A 25,692-nucleotide genomic window follows, 5' to 3' on the forward strand; every position below is an offset into this window, starting at 1 on the left:
GGCTGCAGGCGCTCTTCTTAACACAGGCCTGCCCACATTCTCCTAGAAATGAATAAAAGAGTAACGCTAATGATATTAGGCTCAAGAGAATAGCATGTTCCAGTTTGTTTACATCGAAATCCAAGATGGAGGACATTTAAACCATGAATTAATCACAGTTTATGGTTTTAATCACAGGTTAAGGGTTTAATCACAAATTTGTTAAGCAATGCTTACATTTAAGTGGTGCAACGCACCTTGATTTAAAATAAAACCTAGATCAACAAACCCTTGATTAACCCTAAACTAAGATTTATTTAATCCCTCTTGGTGCAAGCCGCCCTAAGTACATTTTTATGCCAGAACTTGTGTAGGCTACTTTTACCCAAGTATTTCTTTTTAATTCTGGACTTTTACTTGTAAGGGTGCCCTCAGACCAAAATACCTATATGAGAGTGGAATCCGCGTTCCACCAATGCATTTCAATGAGAGTGAAGCAGTTTCATGCCAGGAGAGGATTTCTGCAAAAAACGCTCCCTTTTCATTGAAATGCATTGGACAGATTCCACTCTCATAGGTATTTTGGTCTGAGGGCACCCTAACAGAGTATTTCTGTATTGCAGTATTGATACTTTTACTTAAGTAAAACATTTTAGTAGCCTACTTTTTTCCACCACTGCTACTGAGTGCACCACTTTTTACTGACTTTATGTAATATTTGACCAGGAGGATCATGCCTGTACTCTGACTCAAGTGGGCTTGTGTGTACTGATCATTAAACAATATGTTACCCTATAGTACCAATGCAGATAGCTGCATACTTTCACTTTTGGTTGTGACAGGGTCATGGGGGTTGTTTCTGGGAACTGTTGTTGTGTGTTGATGTATATGTAGTGATACGCGGAAGCGGGGATTGAACCCGGGACTCCCACTCGCCAGTCCAACGCACAACCAGTCGTGCTAATAGGGCTGAGCCCGATTAGCAGGGCTGTTGTCGCTGGTTCATGGCTGGTACTAACTGTGGGGGCTACAATCACCCCCCTGATCTTTGGAGCGCGCCCTCGCGCTTCACACTTCACGCCGCGGACTGCCGCACGCGACGTGGACCTGTCCCTCACGCGAGGATACCACGCCCCTCATCCTGCCGACAACGCCAGATTGTAGTGATACGCGGAAGCGGGGATTGAACCCGGGACTCCCACTCGCCAGTCCAACGCACAACCAGTCGTGCTAATAGGGCTGAGCCCGATTAGCAGGGCTGTTGTCGCTGGTTCATGGCTGGTACTAACTGTGGGGGCTACATATACAGTATAGGTTGTACAGACTCAGGGCGCCCCATCATTAATAGCAGATCTACAAGCTCACAGCGCGGCACCGAGTGCCGCGCTGTGAGTGCCGCGCTGTGAGCTTGTATATCTGCTATTTAAGTGCCCTCGAGCAGGGCATTGGACTTGAACCCTGTAACTGTTCCAGTGGAGCTACTCAGTGGCCAGCATACAACTGTGGCTGCAGGTTTTAATGTGTGTGTCTATGTGCAGCGCATTGCTGGAAATAAGCACTTGTGTCCAGTGCTGTGTTCTACCTGTCACGCGGGTATACGGAGTATGCTGTGAAGATTTTTTTTTTAAAGCGTATGCCGTTGTGAACCTTTCAAAGTAGAGTATTTGATAGGCATTATGCACTGGCGTATGCGCTGGCCACACGAATAGCCGTGGATCATAGATTATAGTATGCCCTCAAAAAAAGTCTAGAACACACCACTGCTTGTGTCCATAAAGAAAAAAAGAAAAAAGCATTTACAAGAAATGGCCCTCTTCTTGTAAACAGCTGATCTCTGACTCCCCCCACTGGGGAATTCCAAACTGGAATCTATAAAATGACAGGATACCAGTCATGTCAGTGTGCTGGTCTTTGCTGGTGAACAGCTTGTCTTCCTCTGTTTCTTCAGACCTACATTAGAATTGCTACATTGAAGCAGGTAAGACACCTGAGACCATTTGTTATTTATTGATGGGAAAGTGTGACTTGACCTCTTTAATTCAGGCTAATACCACAGCAGCTGATATTTTGTAAAATAACTTTCCAAATCAAAATCAAAATTTGTCTGAAGTTTTTTGAAAAGATATGGAATTGGACTTTTTCTTTATTTGTCAAAATAAATAAATAAAATAACATTGCCAAACATCAGACAAGTTTACTGACTAAGCTACTGCCACATGTTCCTATGCATTTGATGTAGTAGCCTTGAGCTGTTCTTACCCTCTGGGTTAAGAATGTCTGCTAAATGCATAGATTGTAAATTGTAATTGTTCCAAGTACAAAAGGTTAGGTATGATGTACCGGTAGTTAACAAAAATGTATTATTACAGTTACTCACTCCTAACTAGGGGTGTAACGATACATTTTAATAGCGATTCGATACATATCACGATACATGGTTGACGATACGATACATTGACGATATTGGTTCATTCATGGCGATACGATACGATTCGATTCAATGATTTAAAATCGATATAGTAACTATTTAGCAAAGACATTAAATCTGTGTAAAAGGAGTGGCTAGTGCAGGTTTTTAAGGGAGACATGTATTATTATGGATATAAATAAGTAAACACAGTGAATATCTGCCAACTACATGGACATTTTATATTGACAAACCTGCACCTTGACATGAACCCAGAGATTACACACATTTATCGATAGACCAGTGTAGCTATATAGAAAGGAAAAGTAATTAAACCCCTCCTTCTTCTTAAAAATGCTAAATACAATGCACAAGTAGGTAGTATCGATACAATCGATTCTTTGCACTGCCGATTCGATACGATACAAAATAAAACGATACGATTCGATTTTAGCTGTTTACATTTCGATATACTTCGATTTTTTAAGATAAAAACGATATTTCGATACAGTTACTATATCGTTACACGCCTACTCCTAACACAACGCATTGATATTTACCACCTACACCTAACTGATGGTGCTGCCTCTGTGAAAGCCACAGTACAAGTGAGAGTAGTTACCAGGCCTGACTAACTTATTATCTCATATCCACTGATAGATTGTCCCTGCTCTCAAACGTCAGTCATAAAACCATCACAGCGATCAGGAGAATCGTCTCGTCATCAGGTCTCCTTGTCCTGTCCTCAGGTGGGTGATGACATCTCTGATAAGTTGTGGAGTTGTGTGAAACCACCCTTAAGTCCCTAGATGCCATCTATCACTCTGCTCTCAGGTTTATCACAGGTACAATACCCACAGTGGCGTCAGTTCAGCAAAATCTAGGGTATGGCAAAGATGGGAGTCCCCATGGAAAAGAGGCATTACATTTTGTATAACACGGTTCTATTGTGAAAATAGCAGATGTGAGCATGTAGATCGGCTATTTTCACAATATCTGAAAAAGAAAAGAAAAGAAAAAAATATATATGTACAGTATATATTGTGGAGACTGAACCCAAACCAAGGCACAAGAGAGCAAAGACAGTGTTGCCAACTCGGGCATTTATTGAACAGTTCTTATTTTACAACAGCATTGTAATGCAACGTAACATGAATGAACAACATAAATGTGAATAACTGAAATTGTCTTTTAATAAATCAACACAAGGTTTTCCCCGGACGGGGCTGTCGTTTCTCCTCTTCGTGGGGGGGCCAGGGGGTAGGTAAGAGTTACTTTAAAGGGGTTTCCCTCCACAGGAAACAGGCCAGTATAATTCCAGTGTATAGTCTCTCTTCCCCACAGGCGCTAGGCGCGTATAGTTCCTCTCTACAGGTGACAGGTAAAGTATTTCTTTCCCATAGGTAATAGGTGAGTATAGTTCTTTTCCACAGGTGACAGGTAATAGGTGAGTAGGTGCCCGCTCTTACACAAATCCGTCTAATTCTCTATCTTCTAAATAAAATGAACACGGGGTATAATGGGCCTGGGGCCAGAGAATTTCCGGATACTAGTATGGTTTTAAGGGAAGTGAGATATACTCAACAAAATAGGAATAGGGGTGGCTCGCCGGGGGTCCGGAAGGTAAGGCTGTGGTCTCCTTTTCCAGGTCCTTCTCCTCAGCTCGCCGAGTACACACTCTCCAGTGATAGGTACACACTCCACAGTGAGTCAGGTTTGCGCTCCTCATTGATCCAGGTACACACTCCTCAGTGTCAGTCCGCTCCCAGTCCATGCCTAGAAGTAATGAGTAGAAGGAACATTACTATAATGCACTTTACACAGTAACATGCGGTGGAGAGGGAAATATGGTGGCTCTTACCGCCTGTCTGCCCATGATCAGCTTGTCAGAGACTCCCAGCACAGACTGAAGGGGAGAGCGAGCTCAGTACTTATGCACCCCAGTGTTGGGTGGGGCCCACAGGTGCATACGCTTGTGCCTGATGAAGCGTGTGGGCCGGCAGGTAACGCCCGTCAATCACTTGGCCCACACAGTGTGTTGGTCTGCTAGGGCTCGCTCTCCCATCCAGGGTGCGCTTCTTTGACATGCAGGGCCTACCTGGCGGGCGGTGTCCGAACGAACCACCACACATCCCCCCCCTTAAGTTTGCTACTGGTTCGCAAACTTGCCGCTCTTCCTCATAGAGCCTGGACAGGGCATCGGCATGGGGAATATCCTTCCCTGGTTTATGCTCCACCTCAAAGTTGTAATCCTGCAACTCCAGAAACCAACGTGTTATTCTCTTATTAGTGTCCTTACTTTTAGCCATCCATTTCAATGGTGCGTGGTCCGTTATGAGAGTGAAACGCCTTCCCCACAAATAATAGCGTAGGTGGTGTATGGCCCACTTAATAGCAAGAGCCTCTTTCTCTATCGTTGCATAATTAAGCTCATGCTTTAAGAGCTTTCTGCTAATGAAGACTATTGGGTGCTCTTCGTCATCAATGACTTGCGAGAGCACGGCCCCGAGGCCTGTGTTCGAGGCGTCGGTGTGGAGTAGAAAATTCTTACCGAATTCCGGGGTTTTTAGGACCGGCTCATCGCAGAGCTTCAGTTTGAGGCCTCGGAACACGGCCTCGGTCTCCTCTGTCCAGCGCAGCATATTGGGCCGACTTTGTCGGGTCATCTCGTACAAGGGAGCTGCAAGGGTAGCATAGTTATTTATGAACTTGTTATAGTAGGACATGATTCCCAAGAATGACTTTAACTGCTTCTTGCTGACGGGTTTGGGCCAATCGCGTATACGCTCCACTTTGCGTAATTGGGGTTTTACGCACCCGCGCCCAATAGTGAAACCCAAATAGTCGGCCTCATACAGACCTATTCGGCACTTCTTGGCGTTGGCGGTCAGACCCGCTCGTCGGAGAGCTCCCAGGACTGCTTCGATGTGATGGAGGTGATTCTCCCAGGTGCTGCTGTGGATCACAATGTCATCTAAATATGCGGCGGCATAGAGATGATGGGGCCTTAATACTCGGTCCATGAGTCTCTGAAATGTTGCGGGGGCACCGTGTACCCCGAACGGTAAGACAGTATATTGGAACAGCCCTTCAGGGGTAGAGAAGGCTGTTTTCTCTTTGGTTTCTTTTGTAAGGGGCACTTGCCAATAGCCTTTTGTCAAATCGAGGGTGCTTACAAATCGAGCGGGGCCCAGCCGCTCGATTAATTCATCTACCCGGGGCATGGGGTAAGCATCAAAATTTGAAATCTCATTTAATTTACGGAAATCATTGCAGAACCGGATTGTGCCGTCCGGCTTGGGGACCAGCACAATGGGACTCGACCAGGCACTGTGTGACTCCTCTATAATTCCCAGTTGTAGCATATTTGTTACCTCCTCTTTTACGGCTCCTCGCCGGGCCTCTGGGATACGGTACGGACGTTGTCTCACTATTTTCCCCGGGGTTGTTTGGATGTCGTGCGCAATAGCGTGGGTACGGCCCGGCAGTTCTGAGAACCGGTCCGCATTCCTGCTCAGAAGCTCACGTATATCTTGCGCCTGAGCTGGGGACAGTTCCTCTCCAATAGGGACTGGAGGCGGGTTCTGAGAGGAGAGAGTGGTTAGTAGGGCCGGGAGAGCGACAGGAGGCACAACGTGCCACTTTTTCAGCAGATTAATATGGTAAATTTGCATAGTTTTCCGCCGCCCTATTTGGCGCACGCGGTAGTTGACCGGGCCCAGTTTCTCCATAATTTCGTATGGCCCTTGCCATTTTGCGAGAAATTTACATTCGCTCGTGGGAATGAGCACCAGCACTTTTTCGCCCACCTCAAAGCTCCGCAGCGTGGCGCCTCGGTTGTACACCCTGCACTGGGCGCGCTGCGCTTGTTCCATGTGTTCACGAACGAGCGGCCAGATCTTCTTGGCTCTCTCCTGTAATTGTTCAACATGGTCAATGACAGAACGATGTGGGGAAGGTTGGCTTTCCCATGTTTCCTTTGCTATATCCAACAGCCCCCGTGGCTGCCGTCCATATAGCAATTCAAACGGGGAGTACCCCGTAGACGCTTGAGGCACCTCCCGTATGGCGAACAACACCAGCGGAATCAAGCGATCCCAATCTTTGCCATCTATATCTATCAACTTTTTTAACATCTGCTTTAAACTTTTATTAAAGCGTTCCACTAATCCGTCCGATTGCGGGTGAAAGATAGAGGTCTTTATTTTATCTATTTTAAGCCATTTATAGAGTTCGGTGATGACGCGAGACATGAAACATGTGCCTTGATCCGATAAAATGGCATCGGCTATTCCGACCCGGCTGAATAGCATGAAGAGCTCGTGCGCCACTGCCCTGGCTGTAGCGGCTCTCAGGGGTATTGCCTCGGGGTACCGATTTGCATAGTCTAGTATTACCAATATATATTTGTGTCCCCGAGCCGATTTGGGGAGGGGGCCGACTATATCCATACCAATGCGGCTGAATGGGGTGGAAATGATAGGCATAGGTATGAGAGGGTTACGTTGGAAAGGACGGGGTGCGGTGAGCTGGCATACACCGCAGCCTTTGCAAAAGTCCTCTACTGCTCGTTTTATGCCTGGCCAATAAAACCGTGCATTGATGCGATCGGTGGTTTTCTTCACGCCCAGGTGCGCCCCCAGCTGGTGCGTGTGGGCCAAATACAATACTCTGGTGACATATTCTTTTGGCACGAGCAGCTGTTCTATCACGTCCCCAGTGTTGTTCCGCCACCCTCTATACAGTAAATCCCTCCGCACAAAGAAATAGGGGGAAATTAATTCACTCACCCCTTCACATAGTTTCCCATCAATCGCGCTGACGTTCCTCCGAGCATTTTCCAGGTTCGGATCGTTCCACTGTTGTGTGGCGAAGTCCCCTCTGAGCGGAGAGCTCTCATCCTCCTCTTCGGGGAAGTCAGGCCACGCCACCGGCTCTGGCTCTTCTGACGAGGTGCCCCGCGGCGCTTCCTCCGCCTCGGGTGCATCTCCCTGCAGCTCCTCGTCTGGAGAGGGTTCGCTCTCTGGTCCCTCTGATTCGGCGCGGAAGACCGGGCACGCGGGCAATGAGTTCCTCCAACGGGGGCCCGGCCGGATCTTTCTTCTTCGCGGCCGCGGCGGTCCTCTGCCCCCCGGGTTCCAATGTCTCTCAAACAGCACACAGTCCGTGCCGATGAGCAGGGGGACCGGTAGGTTAGGTACAATTCCAGCTTCCACTTCGACCTCTCCTTTGGTGGATTGGACGCGTATCAGCGTCGTTGGGTAGGAGCGCACATCCCCATGCACACAGCTGACCGGCATACGGCTGGATGTGGGACGCCCGGCATGCTCAGCGTGTACCAGCGTGACGACGCTCCCCGAGTCGAGAAGAGCCTGGGTGTCCACTCCGTCAATTCTCACCGGCAGGTTGGAGTGGCGCCGCCGCTGGCTCCCGGAGTGAAGGCAGGGGCGTCGGCCGTCGGATGCGGCGGTGGCGGATGGCATGGATACGTCCCGGTCTCGGTCCGGGCAGGACCATGCGATATGATCCGCTTTCCCGCAGACGTAGCACCGGCGTGATGTCTGCGGTTGGCTTCGGGCAGTCCGCTCTGTGGCGGCTCGTCTCGTAGTAGTAGGCGACAGGGGAGTAGCCGGAGGCCGCGAGCGGTCCCGGTTGTAACGTGCCTCCCCCGTCCCTCTGGGAATCTCTGACTTTGTGCTTCTCATCATCTCTGTACTCACTTGGTGATTTTCCAGGAGCGCAACCAGGGCCTCCACGGAATTTGGGCTCACCTGTGAGGCATAGCGGCGGGCATCAGGCGGCAGGGAACGTATACATTTGTCTATGACAATTCTCTCAATCAGTGGCGGGTCACCGGCCGTAGTCAGCCACCCATGAGTTAGGCGGAGGAGAGCGGCTATTTGGGGCCGAGGCGGCAGCGTCGCTTGCATGTTCCACCCATGGAAGCGCTGGGCTCGGGCCGGCATACTATAACCTTGACTAGCCAAGATAGCTGCTTTCAGGCGCCTATATTCACGGGCCTCTGCCAGGGGTAGGTCACGGCACACACGTTGGGCTTCTCCTGAGAGGAAAGGAGCGATGATGCTGCCCCAGTCGGGGACGGGCCATCGTTCCCGGGCAGCGGTGCGCTCGAACACCTCCAGGAAGGCTTCAATATCATCATCGGGGGACAGTTTCGTTAACACTTCTCCAGGCGAACGTGTGGGATTAACGTTTTGGTCAATTTGGATTTTCTCTATTAATTTAGTCACCGCTTGCTGTAATTCGGCCTGGCTCTGTAACAGAGCGTCTAGGGCCGGTGTGGTTGTCATATTGCGTCTAGGTGAGGTTCAGTACCCGTATTCTGCACACCATGTGTGGAGACTGAACCCAAACCAAGGCACAAGAGAGCAAAGACAGTGTTGCCAACTCGGGCATTTATTGAACAGTTCTTATTTTACAACAGCATTGTAATGCAACGTAACATGAATGAACAACATAAATGTGAATAACTGAAATTGTCTTTTAATAAATCAACACAAGGTTTTCCCCGGACGGGGCTGTCGTTTCTCCTCTTCGTGGGGGGGCCAGGGGGTAGGTAAGAGTTACTTTAAAGGGGTTTCCCTCCACAGGAAACAGGCCAGTATAATTCCAGTGTATAGTCTCTCTTCCCCACAGGCGCTAGGCGCGTATAGTTCCTCTCTACAGGTGACAGGTAAAGTATTTCTTTCCCATAGGTAATAGGTGAGTATAGTTCTTTTCCACAGGTGACAGGTAATAGGTGAGTAGGTGCCCGCTCTTACACAAATCCGTCTAATTCTCTATCTTCTAAATAAAATGAACACGGGGTATAATGGGCCTGGGGCCAGAGAATTTCCGGATACTAGTATGGTTTTAAGGGAAGTGAGATATACTCAACAAAATAGGAATAGGGGTGGCTCGCCGGGGGTCCGGAAGGTAAGGCTGTGGTCTCCTTTTCCAGGTCCTTCTCCTCAGCTCGCCGAGTACACACTCTCCAGTGATAGGTACACACTCCACAGTGAGTCAGGTTTGCGCTCCTCATTGATCCAGGTACACACTCCTCAGTGTCAGTCCGCTCCCAGTCCATGCCTAGAAGTAATGAGTAGAAGGAACATTACTATAATGCACTTTACACAGTAACATGCGGTGGAGAGGGAAATATGGTGGCTCTTACCGCCTGTCTGCCCATGATCAGCTTGTCAGAGACTCCCAGCACAGACTGAAGGGGAGAGCGAGCTCAGTACTTATGCACCCCAGTGTTGGGTGGGGCCCACAGGTGCATACGCTTGTGCCTGATGAAGCGTGTGGGCCGGCAGGTAACGCCCGTCAATCACTTGGCCCACACAGTGTGTTGGTCTGCTAGGGCTCGCTCTCCCATCCAGGGTGCGCTTCTTTGACATGCAGGGCCTACCTGGCGGGCGGTGTCCGAACGAACCACCACAATATATATATAAGGTTTCTACGGTTTCCTGGGCTGGATATGGCAGCCTTGAATGGTTGTTCAAGTGCAGCTAAACTTTGCATGTTAGTAAACGTGCCACAATTGACAATGCATTTGCACCTGTGCAGCTGACCTGCGGAACTTGGGAATATACCATTTTATTTTAAGTGTGGAGAATAATTACAATACCTTTAAGTGTGGAGAATAATTACAATACCTTGTTAAAGTGACCATTTTGTAAAATGTTGCATTTGTAGTTATTTTACTGTAATTTAACAACATAATATCCAGCGCAGATAGACAAAAGAGACATTCATGGATTTATATTTAAAAGTAACTTTTATTTCCCCCCCTGGACCCAGGGTATGGCAGCTGCATACCCCTGCCATACCCACTTGACGCCCCTGCGTCATTGCACCTTATATACAACAGTCGGTTGGCCCTCTCTCTCTATGAGGCGAGACCACCACTGGTTCATGTACATCTACAAAGCCTTATTAAAAAAATCACCATCTTACATTTCCTCATTATTAATTCCAAATCCTTCCATTCACCACACACAGGGACGTGCTGGCCATTGGGAAAAGCGGGACAACTCCCGAACGGCCGGTTCATTCTCGGCCGGTCCAGGCCGGGCCATTAGGAAAAAAATTAAACTGTTTGCACAAAAGTAAAAAGTTAACTGTTTGCACAAAAGTAGTGAAAACAGCAGATCTGCAAGCACACAACGCCTCGCACCGCGAGGCGTTGTGTGCTTGTAGATCGGCTGTTTTCACTAGTTTAAATCATTTTTTAAATGATAAATACAAAACAAACGGTTTTGGACGTACAAGGTTTCCACCCAACAACAATGAAATAAAGGCCTAATTCATGTAATTGGCCCACTGGCTTGTCACTTGTGAAGCAGCGCAGCGCTATAGAGAGAGATCTCTCTATAGCGCGCAATGAGGGCCTCTCCAACTCTTTTTCCCGGGCTGAATCAGGGGCCCAGCACGTCCCTGACCACACACGTTCCCAAAACTACATTCCACTTTTGGTCCCCATAGCCTACGCCGACGTAGACAAAACTGCTTTTGGTTTTAGCGTCCTCCATAGCTTGAATGAGTTACAACTTGAATCAATGGTTTCATTGGGACAATTTAAAAACTTGCTTTCCAATCATATTGTTTTAAATTCATCCCACATCTTGCTTTGACAGTAGATCATGCAATGACAATGTTCTCCGCCATTTTGAGTTTTCTTCAAAACACACATTTTGCTGTTACGTACTTTGTTGAAATTCTCATGCAAATGGTGAATATTATGTCTGTGGTCCCGCGATCAAGCGGTATCTGTCTGTTTTTTTTATTCCCAATGGCCTCAATTGGCTTTCAAAGTTTGCAGGAGGGGCCCTTTTTGCACAGAATGACACCAATCACTCAAACACAGCATTGCTGTGACACTTTGCAAGCACACTCCATAGGCCAAGGCAGTGTTGTTTTTGACAGCAAATTTTGATTTAGTTTTAGTCATAGTCTTTTGAATAAAATGTAATTATGTTTTAGTCCTAATTTAGTCACCTGAAAAGTTTTAGTTTTAGTCTGATTTTAGTCGACTGAATATCATAAGATTTTAGGCGACTACATTTACAGTTGATTTAGTCGACTAAAATGTATTTTGGCAGGCCTTGATGGCATCGTAATGACTGGTTTAACACTTGGTTGTGTGCTGAAAATAGCAGATCTACAACTGCGACGCGTTGTGAGCTTGTAGATCGTCTATTTTCAGCACGCAACACCTGAGAGCAACCAAACATAAAATTATTCTCTTCTCCACTAGTCCCTCCCTAACATTTTAGCCTAGTTTTTATTTTGTTGACGAAATTATTAATATATTTAGTCTTAGTTTTAGTCATCATAGCTTAGTTTTTATTACGTTTTTATTTAGTTTTCGTCAGTGACAAAAACGTAGTCGACAAACATTTTTAGTCATAGTTTTAGTCGACAAAATCAACACTGGGCCAAAGGAGAACCTCTCAACCAGTTTTTTCCAAACTTGTGCACTCTTGAACCTCTTGTAGGTTGTGCAATCAAAATCTTTTTTTCCCTGGGTTCCTTGGCTCAAACCCCCTACAATTTGTGCCAGAGAAGATAATCTGTATTAAAGTATAGATATTGCTTAGCCATATTGTTTTAAATTAAATAATTACAATCAATGGAAAGCTGTCAAGACCTCGAATATATACATTCATTATGTGATGAAAGACCTGTGTTGTAAGCATCAAATGTTATGATGATAGACTCTCTCTCTCTCTCTCTCTCTCTCTCTCTCTCTCTCTCTCTCTCTCTCTCTCCCTCCCTCTCTCTCTTACACAGAGTAAAAGACAACTTCAAAACGATGAGTTCAAGAGGTATGTATTGTTTATTTGTTTTAGTGTTTAGTCTCACGTAGCCAGACAACTATTCCACAATTTCAACATCATAACCATGTCAATTTATTCCATCATCTCTCATCAGGGAAAACACGAAAGGAGGAGAACAATGAAAAAGGCAAAGCTCTTGTAACTGGTCTTTATACTGCAGCTGGATGCATATTAGGAGGTGTTGCTGGAGCTTTTGCAGGACCTGCTGGTGCGGCTGCAGGAGCAGGTGCAGGTGCATCTGCAGGAAGAGCATTAGGGGAAACCTTTTCAGATATAGGCATCAAATACTCCAAATAACATCAGTTAACAGTTGGTTTAGTTGAAGTCACCTTAAACTTCAACTAAAGTGACAACGCTTCAATGAGTGTCAACATTTTCTTACATCATTTTTGTTTATCTCTCCCATTAAATTGATGGAAGACTTCATCGTGTGATGTGTTCATTATATGACATCTGATGTGTTGTGTTCATTATAAAACACTTGTGTAGGCTATGAACAAAATATATGTTTCTTTGGTCTCAAATAGGTTAAAGGAGTAGTTCACCCCTAAAATGACTTTTTCTATTGATTAGTCATGCCATGGAGAGTAGAGTTCAATAATATTTTTGGGTTTTTGTCACATTCCTAAGACAAAAATTTTATTCGAGTAAATTTACCCCCATTGATTCCGGATGGTGACCCGTTTCGAAACAGGTCACCATCCAGAAACAATGGGGGTAAATTTACTGTTATCACATTTTTGTCTTAGGAATGCGACAAAAAACTAAAAATATTATTGAACTCTACTCTCCATGGCATGAGTAATCAATAGAAAAAAGTCATTTTGGGGGTGAACTACATATAGCTGAGGTGAATCTGGTTCATCTTGTTGGACAATGAACCCTAGCAGTTTTGTTCTTGCTTTGCTGGACCATCACAGATAAATGATAGTATATCATTTCACATTCATACAATGCCCAGCTTAAAGTGTATTAACAGTATTCAAGGGTTTCCATACGGTGTAGCGGTTTTGGATGACCTAGTTTGGAGGCATTTTCTTAAAGATGCAGTGCCATGATTTATTTCCTCCCTAAAAAATGATGATCAGGTATTATGATTATACTAGGAGGATGATCTTTCCAGAATAAGTGTACAGTAAGTGTTACAATTGGGTTTTTAGGTGGCCACATGCACCCACCAGTTCATTAAGTAGGCCTAGTCATCTGGTGGCTGGTGGCCTAGCTGAGGTTAGCCACACTGCAGTGTTGGGTGAATGGTAAAAAGGGAGGGGATGAGTTTATGATGTCATTTAAGCTGTGTTTTTCAACCGGGCCTTTTGAGGCCCCGTCTTTCAGCTTTCAGGAAGTAACCAAAAATACACAGGGAAGACAAATCTGCACATTATAACCACACCTGGGGGTCTATTAGTGTAATGTAAACTCCATAGACACATACTGTACAAAACAGGAAAAAGTACAAAACTATGGCACCACCTCTTTAAGTGGTCCTCTGTGGTGCTTAATGTAAAATCATAAAATCATAAAATAATACGACTGTCATCATCACTCTGGAAATTTGTGTGACATCATTTGAAAATCTCTCAAGTTATGTTTGAAATTTAGACATTGCATCATATAATTTAAAGGAAAACAAAATAAGCAAATAAAAAGACAGTAGGCTAATAAGGGAATACAATAAATCAAGGCACAAGGTATCCACAACTTATACACATCATCAACATCAACAACAACAACAACAACAACAACAACAACAACAACAGTTCCCAGTTGTTGTTGTTGATGATGATGTGTATAAGATGTGTATATTATATACTGTACTTGTGTGTTTTTAATGACTGTTACTTACACTGCTATAATGTCTGAGGAGCCAAATAAAAATATAAATAGTTTAGGCACAACCTGGGCAACACACCAATGAAGAGGGATACCCAGTATTCTTGCTTGTTGTCACTGTAAAGGTGGCTCATGAGGTAGAGCAGGCCGGTTCGAATCTCAGCTCCTCCGGTCCACATATCGAAGTGTCCTTGGGCAAGACACTGAACCCCACATTGCCTCCAATGAGTGTCGGTGTCAGCTTGCCACCATTGGTGTGTGAATGTGGGAAGTGAGGACGCTGGCATTGACTGTTCACCGCCTCCCCTCCCAATGTATGAATGAACGATTGTAAAGCGCTTTGAGCACTTGGAAAGGCGCTATAAAAAATACACACACACACACACACACACACACACACACACACACACACACACACACACACACACACACACACACACACACACGCACACACACATTAACTAATCAAACTTTTAATCTGTGGTGCTTGTTTGTTTTTGCCTTATTCTCCATGGCAGCCACATGGATCGGTTAAACCATTCTCTTGAGACAGAGTCTGTAGGGACAGACCAAGTGGGCGTTCCCTTTTCTTTGACGATGGCTTAAACAAACACACAATGTCATTTTACCGCTAAACAGTAGGCTACACTTAACAATGATTTTGGAAACATTTGACACATATCATACATGTTCTTTATCTTACACCTCTCCAACTACAACTTAACACAAATGTATGAACAATGCATGTACAGCAGGCCTACAGTAGACCAGGGGTTTTCAAAGTGGGTGACGGGGCACCCTGGGGTGCCGCGAGATCATTTGATAATATTTTGAATTTATTTGGAAACTTGAAAAAATATTTAGTATAATTTTAAACTTGAAGTACAAAGTTATTTTCAGTCAGTTCTAACCAAAATGGTTATTATCTCAACGTTTTCCTCGCAACATATAATCACTAAAATATCGTCACGCAGAAACCTAGTATCTCCAAGTTTCTTCATCATACAAGACTGTCGCACAAAACTAGTGAAAACAGCAGATCTACAAGCACACAACGCCTCGCATCAGATCATTTTATAGATGATAAATACAAAACGAACGGTTTTGGACATACAAGGTTTCCACCCTACAACGACGATATGCTATGAATATAAGGTGCTGAGAGTGAAAATTATAATGTAGGGGTGCCTCGGATTAAAAAGATTTTTATGGGGTGCTGGGGGCTGGAAGAGGCATTTGGAAGACCAAAACACAAGAAAAAAGAAACGTGAAATTCATGGTGGGGCCCCTTTAAAGGCCCTATTTACAGTTAGTTTCAAAGTTTCTTAACAGTTTTCCGGAACTTTCAGGTATTTGTCCTCAAAAGCTCTCTCGTGGCACAATGATGCTTATAATAATGCCAGTATCTCTCGTCTGTTATTTCTCTGAATGAACTTTGCATGAGACCTGACCAGGTCTCATGATCCGCTCACCCTTTACAAGAAATTGGCCCACTTCTTTTCAAAGGTCATAAAATGACAGGTAGACTCCAGAGACAGGTTTCCTGTGGAAATAAGCTTAGTCTTTTCATGGATCTCCTTTTAGTAGACCTTGTACCAGTGAACTGTACCGTCATGAAACTGTACCTTTTCCTATGCAAATAAAGTCTTCAATCAATCAATCAAAACGTGCCGGTCAGTATTGTTGATGTAGCTACAGTATCTAGCCTGACAAGCATATCGTCGTTGTCGAGCGGAAACCTCGTATCTCCAGGTTTCAAATGTGTACGTTCTTTCGCAAAGTACAGCCCTGCTTCTTCATAGAAGGCGGTCGCACAAAAGTAGTGAAAACAGCAGATCTACAAGCACACAACGCCTCGCACCGCGAGGCTTAATCCAACTTTTGTTGGATTAAGTTACAGTCACACCTTTATCTAAATGAAACAATCTATTTACATTTTTATAAGCACAATTGTATGTAAATGTTGCTATTGTAACTATCAGGGTTTATTCAGGGTTTATTCCTCATTGCTGTTATCTTCCTTCTCCCTGTGGTGCAGACTTTTACTGTTGAACTTGGGTCACGTGATCCTCTCCAAGCATTTACAAGAAATGGTCCCACTTCTTGTCAACGATAGATCTCTGACTCCACCCATTGAAGGAATTGCATAACAATCTATAAAATGACAGGTAGACACCAGTCATGTCAGTGTGCTGGTCTTTGCTGGTGAACAGCTTGTCTTCGAAGCTCTGTCTCTTCAGACCTACATTAGAATTGCTACATTGAAGCAGGTAAGACACCTGAGACCATTTGTAATTTAGTGATGGGAAAGTTTGACTTGACCTCTTTAATTCAGGCTAATACCAGAATGCATTAAATTAACAGCAGCTGATATTTTGTAAAATAACTTTCCAAATCAAAATCAAAGGTTTCTTAATCTTCAGTTTGAAGATTAAGCTGCTGTCACATCTGTATCTAAATAACAATTTCTATGCATTTAATGTATTATCTTGGGCTGTTACGCTTATGCTCTGGATTAATAATGTCTGCTAAATGCCTAAATTGTATATTATAATTGTAAATTAAATCAGTATTATTTTACAAACTACGGACAAATCTAGACATACAAGGTGTGTGAAGGACATTCCTGCTATCTTGAAAAGGACCTCCATTAGACCCTCTGAAATTGAACGAATAACCTGTGTCATACTGTATACTGTGTTACTTTAATAATCTGCTTTGTTGGACAAAGTAGCTACTCAACCCCAGTACTTTAGTCAATAAATATATACTTGACAACTTTAAATACTATCACTGAACTACAGGTAAAGGGTAATCTGTCAAACTTGTACTTGAATTAAAGTACGGGTACTTCCTTTTTAAAATACTTAGGTAAAAAAGTACATTTTCCACAAAAGATCTTACCCCCAAATCAAGTATAATTGATGGTGAAAATAGCAAAAAGCTCATGGTCCATCAGATACTCAAGTAAAGACAGTACTCAAGATCTAGATTTTGTAAGAAGACATTCATTTACAGGGTTAGAATTTATTTTTAAACATGTAGATACAAGGTTTCTAGTTTCTACCCAACAGCAATGAAACAGTTAATATGTTTTTACTGTGAAACAAGTCTGCCATGAGTCCATATTTATAACGTTGAAAAATACTAATGAAGAAAGTGGATTGGTTAATCTATATAGGACTTAACCCATGAAGACATGAGGCTGATTAATCAGTGGTTGACAAACATTTTTGTGGCAAGGACCCCCCATATGGATATGTATTTTGCCTAGCCTCGGATTATGGACCAAAAGGTTGGGTATGATGTAATTAACAAAACCTAGGTATTATTACAGTTACTCACTCCTTGCATAGACTGTGGAAAAATATGGACGAAGCGAAGCCATTGGTTTCTATGCAGCGCAAAAGGGTTTGAGTACCCTAAGGTTTTATGTTAGAAATGTTGAGTATGGGTCCCCAGCATGTAGAAACTGCCGGATGCTAACTTATATGTTGAGCAATTTGCATAATTTGCATAATAAGCTTTAATTAGCATAATCACCTATATGGATAATATGTCAAAAACTGATAGGACGATTTGAACAATATTGTAGTGGTTTTGAGGGTTATTGAAGATGCTGAATCCATTTCTGACATTTTCTAAATTCAAAATGGCCGCTTTAAACCGTAAATGGCCATATACCAACTTAAATTGCGATGATTTTGATACTTTTTTGTTGATTTTGATTATGAATTAAATTATAAATGTGGTTATTTATATGCATATACATTATCTGCATTTCAAAAGCAAAATATAGACAATCCACACAAAATGATTAGAACAATGACTGCCACAATAGCCTAGCAAAAATAGTCACTTCATCATTTGGAAAATCAACAAAAAAGTATCAAAATCATTCCAATTTAAGTTGGTATGTGGCCATTTCCGGTTTAAAACAGCCCTTTTTGAATTTAGAAAAAAATGGAAATGGATTCAGCATCCTCAATAACCCCCAAAACCACTCCAATGTTGTTCAAATCAGCCAATCAGTTTTTGACATATTTTCCATTATTATAGGTGATTATACTAATTAAAGCTAATTATGCAAATTATGCAAATTGCTCAACATATGCAAGTTAGCATCCGGCAGTTTCTACATGCTGGGGACCCATACTCAACATTTCTAACATAAAACTTTAGGGTACTCAAAATGTCCGGGTTCACAATGGGGCTCTATGGGCTGGCTACTAGACTATGATGGTGCTGCCTCTGTGAAAGCCACAGTAAATGTGAGAGCAGTTACCAGGACTGACTAACTTGTTAACTTATTATCTCAAATCCACTGATAGATTCTCCCTGCTGTCATAAAACCATCACAGCGATCAGGAGAATCGTCTCGTCATCAGGTCTCCTTTCCCTATTCTCAGGTGGGTGATGACAGCTCTGATAAGTTGAAAAGTTGTGGAGTCGAGTGAAACGAAAGTACACACATTTTTTCATATTGGACTCATGGTGGCGCAATAACATCCCACATCTTGCTTTGACAGTAGATCATGCAATGACAATGTTCTCCGCCATTTTGAGTTTTCTTCAAAACAAATTTTTTTCTGTTACGGATTTTGTTGAAATTCTCATGCAAATGGTGAATATTATCTCCGTGGTCACGTGCAGTAGGGGCCCGTTTTGCACAAAATGACACAAATTACATCAACACTAGCCTGGCACCCACCCACCCACCCACCTGGAACCAGACCAACCCGCCTGGGCAAAAGCCTTGTGACTTTGTGAGGAATTAGTATGAGCAAGGTCAGGCTACATCAACACAGCATTGCTGTGAAACTTTGCATTCACACAGGGGCATCAATTGGGTATGGCAGGGGTATGAAGCTGCCATACCCTGGATCCAGGGGGGGAAAATAAAAGTTACTTTTAAATAGAAATCCATGAATATCTCTTTGTCTATCTGTTCTGGTTATTAAGTTGTTAAATTACAGTAAAATAACTACAAATGTTTCAAATTTAATTAATAAAATAACCAAAGAAATTCCCTAAATTACAAAACAAAATGTTTAAGAAGAAGTGAAAATTTCAGATCTGCAAGCACGCAACAAAGCACGAAGCGAAACGTGAGCTTGTAGAGCTGATATTTTCACTAGTTTGGGTCTGGGGCAAAACATGTGATTTCTCCTTTGGGTCTTTTGTCATTTGGGTTAAATCCCTCTGGTCTAGTGTGTTGGGCAGTGAGGAGCAGGAGGTGATATGATGACTGATATGACAGGGTGGAACAATGGTGGACATTTAGAAATATACGGACTGGAGCATGGAGAGGATTCACAGGATCTATTCTATAGCATCTGTTTTGAATGGAGTGTATCTCATGCATATTATTGAATCCTGTCAGAATTATTATTGATTGTGCATAAAGGAACATATCTATCCATCCATCCATCTTTATCTCACAATGCATAGCATCGTTGTGAGCTTGTAGATCTGCTATTTTGATCGACTTTTTTGAAACATTGCTGTTAAACTCTCTCTCGTCCAGGTTAAACTGTTGCCACCCTTCTTTGTCCTTTGTTCAGGGTTGACTGCAGGTGCGGTGGTCTCAAAAACATAAAGGAACTGGTCGGGACCCACAGGGGGGTCCCCACATGATTTTGAGGGGGTCCCCAGATGACAGTTTAGTGAGAATTTAAGGACTTCCAAGACCTTTTTAATACTTAAGAAAACATAAAAACTGCATCAAAAGTAATCAACAAACTACTATAAAAACTGGTCAAACACTGGCTAAATTGTCAAATAATATAAGGAAGAGGATTTTTTTAAATAACCGATCTCCTATATTTCCATAATGTTTATCTGTGGAACCGAGACAAACAATGCCTCAACTCCTACAGGGTGGGGGAATCCCCAGTTCAAATATGATTATTTTGGGGGGTCCTGACTTGAAAAGGTTGAGAACCACTGGTATAGACCACTGTTTGGAAACAATCTTGACATTTTTCCAAGGGTCATGGCCATAGACTGAGTTAAATCATATCTGGCTAAATCAGTTAATAACTTTTATTTATGTCTGTAACAGAAAGAAGCAGACTTCTGGCTTATTTGGGATTTCTACCAGTAAGACTCCCTAATCGGGAGATAAGCGACCGTTGGTCGCTTATCTCCACAAATAGGCCAAAAATGTTTTTCCAAAATCACCCTGATGGAGGCACTATATGGGACAGATCCATGTTGATGACATGAGTGTAGACATACTGTGTAGCGATTTGCGTGATTTTAGGGCAAAATCTGTAGGAGCAGTGTCCAAAAATGTGTTTTAAAAAATCGGCCTGAAGGTGGTGCTATATGGGACAGATCCATGTTGATGACATGAGTGTAGACATACTGTGTACCGATTTGCGTGATTTTAGGGCAAAAATTGTAGGAGCAGTGTCCAAAAATGTGTTTTAAAAAATCGGCCTGAAGGTGGCGCTATATGGGACAGATCCATGTTGATGACATGAGTGTAGACATACTGTGTACCGATTTGCGTGATTTTAGGGCAAACATTGTAGGAGCAGTGTCCAAAAATGTGTTTTAAAAAATCGGCCTGAAGGTGGCGCTATATGGGACAGATCCATGTTGATGACATGAGTGTAGACATACTGTGTACCGATTTGCGTGATTTTAGGGCAAAAATTGTAGGAGCAGTGTCCAAAAATGTGTTTTAAAAAATGGCATGGATCGGGGCAACGGTTGCGGAGATATGAGCAGGGCAAAAGTGTGACGTGTGACGTGTGACTGACAGACTGTCTGACTGACTGACTGACTGACTGACTGACGGACTGACGGACTGGCGGACTGACTGACGGACTGACAGCCGGTGGAGGTTTGGATAGTATAGGAGTGCAAGTAACTGCGACCTACGGTCGCAATAAAAAATGAAAGAGGCATCAGACCATTAAATGAATGTAACAATCATTCATCATTAATTATACCTAGTCCAATTTAGATTTATCCAAATCTTTAACATATTTTATGTATTCTAATCTATTTTATATTAGAAAATTCAGCAACATTTACAGATTATATTTTTACTTGGGTTACGGTTAGTTTTACAAGGCTACCAACCCAACAGCCTTAAACACACATAGCAGGAACATAGCATTACAGTATTTACAGTACATCACAAGAAAATCAAATAAGGATTGCGTGTGTGAGTGTGCATGTGTGTATGTACAGTATGCATACATGTCTTCATGTTGATGTCATACGTGTGTTACTGTGTGTATATACTGTACTGTATGTGCTTGAGTACTGTATTGTGGTGTGTGTCTCTCTCTCGTGCGTGCGTGCGTGCGTGCGTGTGTGCACGCATGCGTAATTGGGTAAAACGTAAATAACAATATCACCAGAAGATCCAAACGTAATGGTAGAAATGAAAACAGTTGTAAATGTATAAATGTCCACGTCTACAGTGTTATTTACTGTTCATATTCAGAAGAAATAATTGATAAGTGCTGGATGATGTTTGTTTTGTTCAGGATCTCAACCTATACTTATGTCAACAGTTCAGTCATGTCATCAAACATTATATGATTCATATGCTGGTGATAAAATGTTGTGCCTCCACGGCACGCTGATAGCTTAAGGGACATACAGGTATTTGATTTTTGAAGGAAAATTACTTTTTTGAAACATCTCTATCTCTTGGTTATGGGCTTAACATAATTGTTATAAATATTTTTGTAAAGATCTATGGGTTTTTAGTGGCACCAGTAAACCACTTCTGCGCGAGAGAGAGAGAGAGAGAGAGAGAGAGAGAGAGAGAGAGAGAGAGAGAGAGAGAGAGAGAGAGAGAGAGAGATCTCAGCTTTTGTTTGGTCTAAGACGGGATGTTCCAAGGACAAAAGTTTGGGTATGATGTACAGTAGTTAACAAAACTTCAAAGTTCAGGTATTGTTACAGTTACCCTTAACACAACACACTAATAGTTACCACACACATCCTATGGTGCTGCCTCTGTGAAACCTACAGTAAATGTGAGAGTAGTTACAGGACTGACTAACTTGTTAACTTATTATCTCATATCCACTGATAGATTCTCCCTGCTCTCAAACGTCAGTCATAAAACCATCACAGCGATCAGGAGAATCGTCTCGTAATCTCTGCTAAGTTGCAACGTTGTGGAGTTGCGTGAAATGTTGCACACACTATTTACCACATTTTTTTCATATTGGACTCATGGTTGCGCAATAAAATCCCACTTCATCCTTTTGCAAAAAAAAGTTGAGTTTGAGTTTTCTTCAAAACAAACATTTTGCTGTTACAGTTTTTGTTGAAATTCTCATGCAAATTGTGAATATTATCTTTGTGGTCACGTGATCTATAGCGGTATCTGTCAGATTTTGTATTCCAAATGGCCTCATAGTTAGGTAAAGTTAGCCGAAAGTTAAACCAATCTGGGAACTAAATCAAAATCAATATCTTTCTTCACAAATGTGTTCATAAAGGTGTCTACTATCACCTCTGAACTTTCTCAATCACAACTCCCTTCGGAAACTTTGTGGGAGCCAATCAAAGTTGGGGGTATCCCGAGGGCCTGGGATTAAAGGGGGAAAAAATAAAGAATGGCAAATATGAGTGTATGAGGTGTGTAATTAGGTTATTTTGGGGCTGCTGAATCCATTCCAACCATTAGTTTTCAGTAATAATTACTCCTTGGCCATAAAATAGGCCACGAGACATATAATATTGGCAATAAAAAAATTGTTGGAGTAGGGTTTGAATTCATGAAAACTATTCAAGATCAGGTGGGTAAGCGCACATCATGACACACAGGATAACATGATACAATCTGACAAGGAACACTTAAAAGGGTTTAAAACATAGGGACTAACAGGACACAGGTGAACTCGAATGACATGATTGGCTAAGCCTTAGCCAATTAGGCCTATTTTATGGCCAAGGAGTCATTTTAACTGAAAACTAATGGTTGGAATGGATTCAGCAGCCCAAAATACCCTAATTACACACCTCATATGCTCATATTGGCCATTTATTTATTTTATCCCCTTTAATCCCAGGCCCAGGTATCCCGATACCCCCAACTTTGATTGGCTCCCACAAAGTTTCCGAAGGGAGTTGTGATTGAGAAAGTTCAGAGGTGATAGTTGACACCTTTATGAACACATTTGTGAAGAAAGATATTGATTTTGATTTAGTTCCCAGATTGGATTAACTTTCGGCTAACTTTACCTAACTATCAATTGGCTTTCAAAGTTTGCGGGAGCGGACCGCTTTGCACAAAATGACACAAATCAAATCAACACAGCATTGCTGTGAAAGTTTCCATGATGCGCACTCCCTGTATGCCAAGGAAGAACCTCGGGCTCGGACCCATTTTATTTTCCAAACTGACCTCACTCTAACCTCTTGTAGGTTTTGCAATCAAAATCTTTTATCCCTGGATTCCTTGGTTCTATAATACCACAACAACCCCCGGCCATTTGTGCCAGAGAAAATTTCCCACAATTTTGTGTTTTCTTCAAAACACACTTTCCCCTGTAAAGCTCCTAGATATGCTCTCCGAAGAGCACATATATTTATTTAGCCATGAATTATAACTTGAGCGAATTGCAACGGCGATCAACGTCACGTGATATGTTCGGCCATTTTTACCCAAGCAGTTCAAAAACAAGGAAAGCGATGAGACTCGGAGAAGTTTTAGTAAACATTAATTTATTAGAAACATATGGACTAACACATGCCAATGAGTGTGCCGGCCGGTAGTTATAAAGCTGTTTCGACGAGCAACTTATTGATTTGTACATGTTTTGAGCCTTGTATGGACTTTGGGGCTCAACCAGCGAGAGCCATATGACTCTGGCTTATAACTCCAGGAGAGACATAACGTCCGAATATTAGCGCCCTCTCCTGGAAGTTATAATTTATGGCTAATATTTATTCATTATGTGATGAAAAACCTGTGGTGTAAGCAGGCCTGGAATTTCGTAATTTTAGGGGCAAGGCCACTTGGCCTTTGGCGTTGTCCACTTTTTGAGAGCACGAAGGCCAAATGCCAGGGCAGGACGGCCATGATAAAACAAGATTTTAGTCCATTGAAAGAATTAATTGAATTTAAGGGTTAAGGATTTTAAATGTAATGTGTAGAGTGTAGAATATCTGCTGTGAAATAAATAAATGGTCATTTACAATCTGATCCATGCTCAGCCCTGCACAAATCAAACATACTGGATTGGTTTAAAAATGGGGACTGGTTGCGAGCCCTGGTTGTGAGCATCATCTGTCTTTAACAACCCTCTCCTCTCTCCCTCCCTCTCTCTCTCTCTCTCTCTCTCTCTCTCTCTCTCTCTCTTTCTCTCTCTCTCTCACACACACAGTGCAAAAGACAACTTCAAAGCGATGAGTTCCAGCGGTATGTATCTTTTATTTGTTTTAATTTAATCTTCACTAGTAAGAGACCAGACCTCTGCTCGAGTTGAACACATTTTATTGAACAAAATATGAATGGATGAGGGAAGGACAGGGAACCCAGGTAGGGCGAGACTCAGGGTGGGAGTCAGGGACATGCTGGGCCCCTGATTCAGCCCGGGGAAAAGAGTTGGAGAGGCCCTCATTGCATGCTATAGCGCTGCTGCTACTCAAAGATGTGCCATTTCAGATCATGACAAGTGACAAGCCAGTGGGCCGATTACTGTACATGATATATATTTTGTCGACGTCGGGTGAAAAGTCTGAAAACCTTGCATGTCCAAAATCGTTTGTTTTGTATTTATCATTTTAAAAATTATTTAAACTAGTGAAAACAGCCGATCTACAAGCACACAACGCCTCGCACCGCGAGGCGTTGTGTGCTTGTAGATCCGCTGTTTTCACTACTTTTGTGCAACGGCCTTATATGATGAAGCAGGGCTTTGCTTTGCGAAAAAATGTATACATTTGAAACTTGGAGATACAAGGTTTCTGTCCGACAGTGATAATTTACTTTGTTGGCCGCCCAGCCCCCAAAATGGAACGAAGGCCGACATTTTATTTTTATTTTCTTCCTAATGGCCGGCCTGGACCGGCCGGGAATGAACCGGCCGTTCGGGAGTTGTCCCGCTTCTCCCAATGGCCAGCATGTCCCTGGTGGGGGTGTATAGTCTCTGGAGAGGACGGTCATCGATGCTCACTCGGGGAGCGGTTGTCTCTGTTCTGACAGGTTCCTGGGAAAAAAAATTGAAATATAGAATGAGAAGGAGGATATAGAGCTTCTCAACAATTAACAGTTGCCACCTTTTGGTACACCGACATCTCGTCTGGACTATAAGCAGAGGGTGGTCTCTACTCCTGAACCTACATTGTTATAAAACTCCCTTAATTAGTGTTTAGCATCTCCTAGGCTATAAGTCCCTTGTCACAATGATGTGAAATAAACCAGGCATTATGCCAATGCCTCCTATAGCACATGATATAAATGACTATATTGCATTATGCTTTTTGGTGTATTTTGGCACGTATTATATATATATATATATATATATATATATATATATATATATATATATATATATATATATATATATTTGTGATTGGCTTTATGCTTGTTATTCTGCTTCGGCAGTTATTTGTTTAGGCTTTTGAAACTTATGTATGTATTATTAT

General features: G+C 42.9%; 1 long non-coding RNA gene and 1 pseudogene across 2 annotated transcripts in view; one reads left to right on the plus strand and one right to left on the minus strand.

The window, feature by feature from the left end:
* The window catches only part of LOC308283753 (class I histocompatibility antigen, F10 alpha chain-like), a 313,784-nt pseudogene that overhangs the window by 220,809 nt on the left and 67,283 nt on the right, over positions 1 to 25,692 (minus strand). The gene's annotated exons all lie outside the window — the stretch shown is intronic.
* Positions 1,885 to 12,638, plus strand: LOC308283602. The gene is made up of 4 exons (XR_013961944.1): positions 1,885 to 1,957; positions 3,047 to 3,135; positions 12,182 to 12,216; positions 12,323 to 12,638. It is a non-coding gene; the product is annotated as an uncharacterized lncRNA (long non-coding RNA).

This window comes from Nannobrachium achirus (assembly GCF_963921795.1).
Source record: "Nannobrachium achirus genome assembly, chromosome: 4".
In the NCBI taxonomy this organism is placed as follows: Eukaryota; Metazoa; Chordata; class Actinopteri; order Myctophiformes; family Myctophidae; genus Nannobrachium; species Nannobrachium achirus.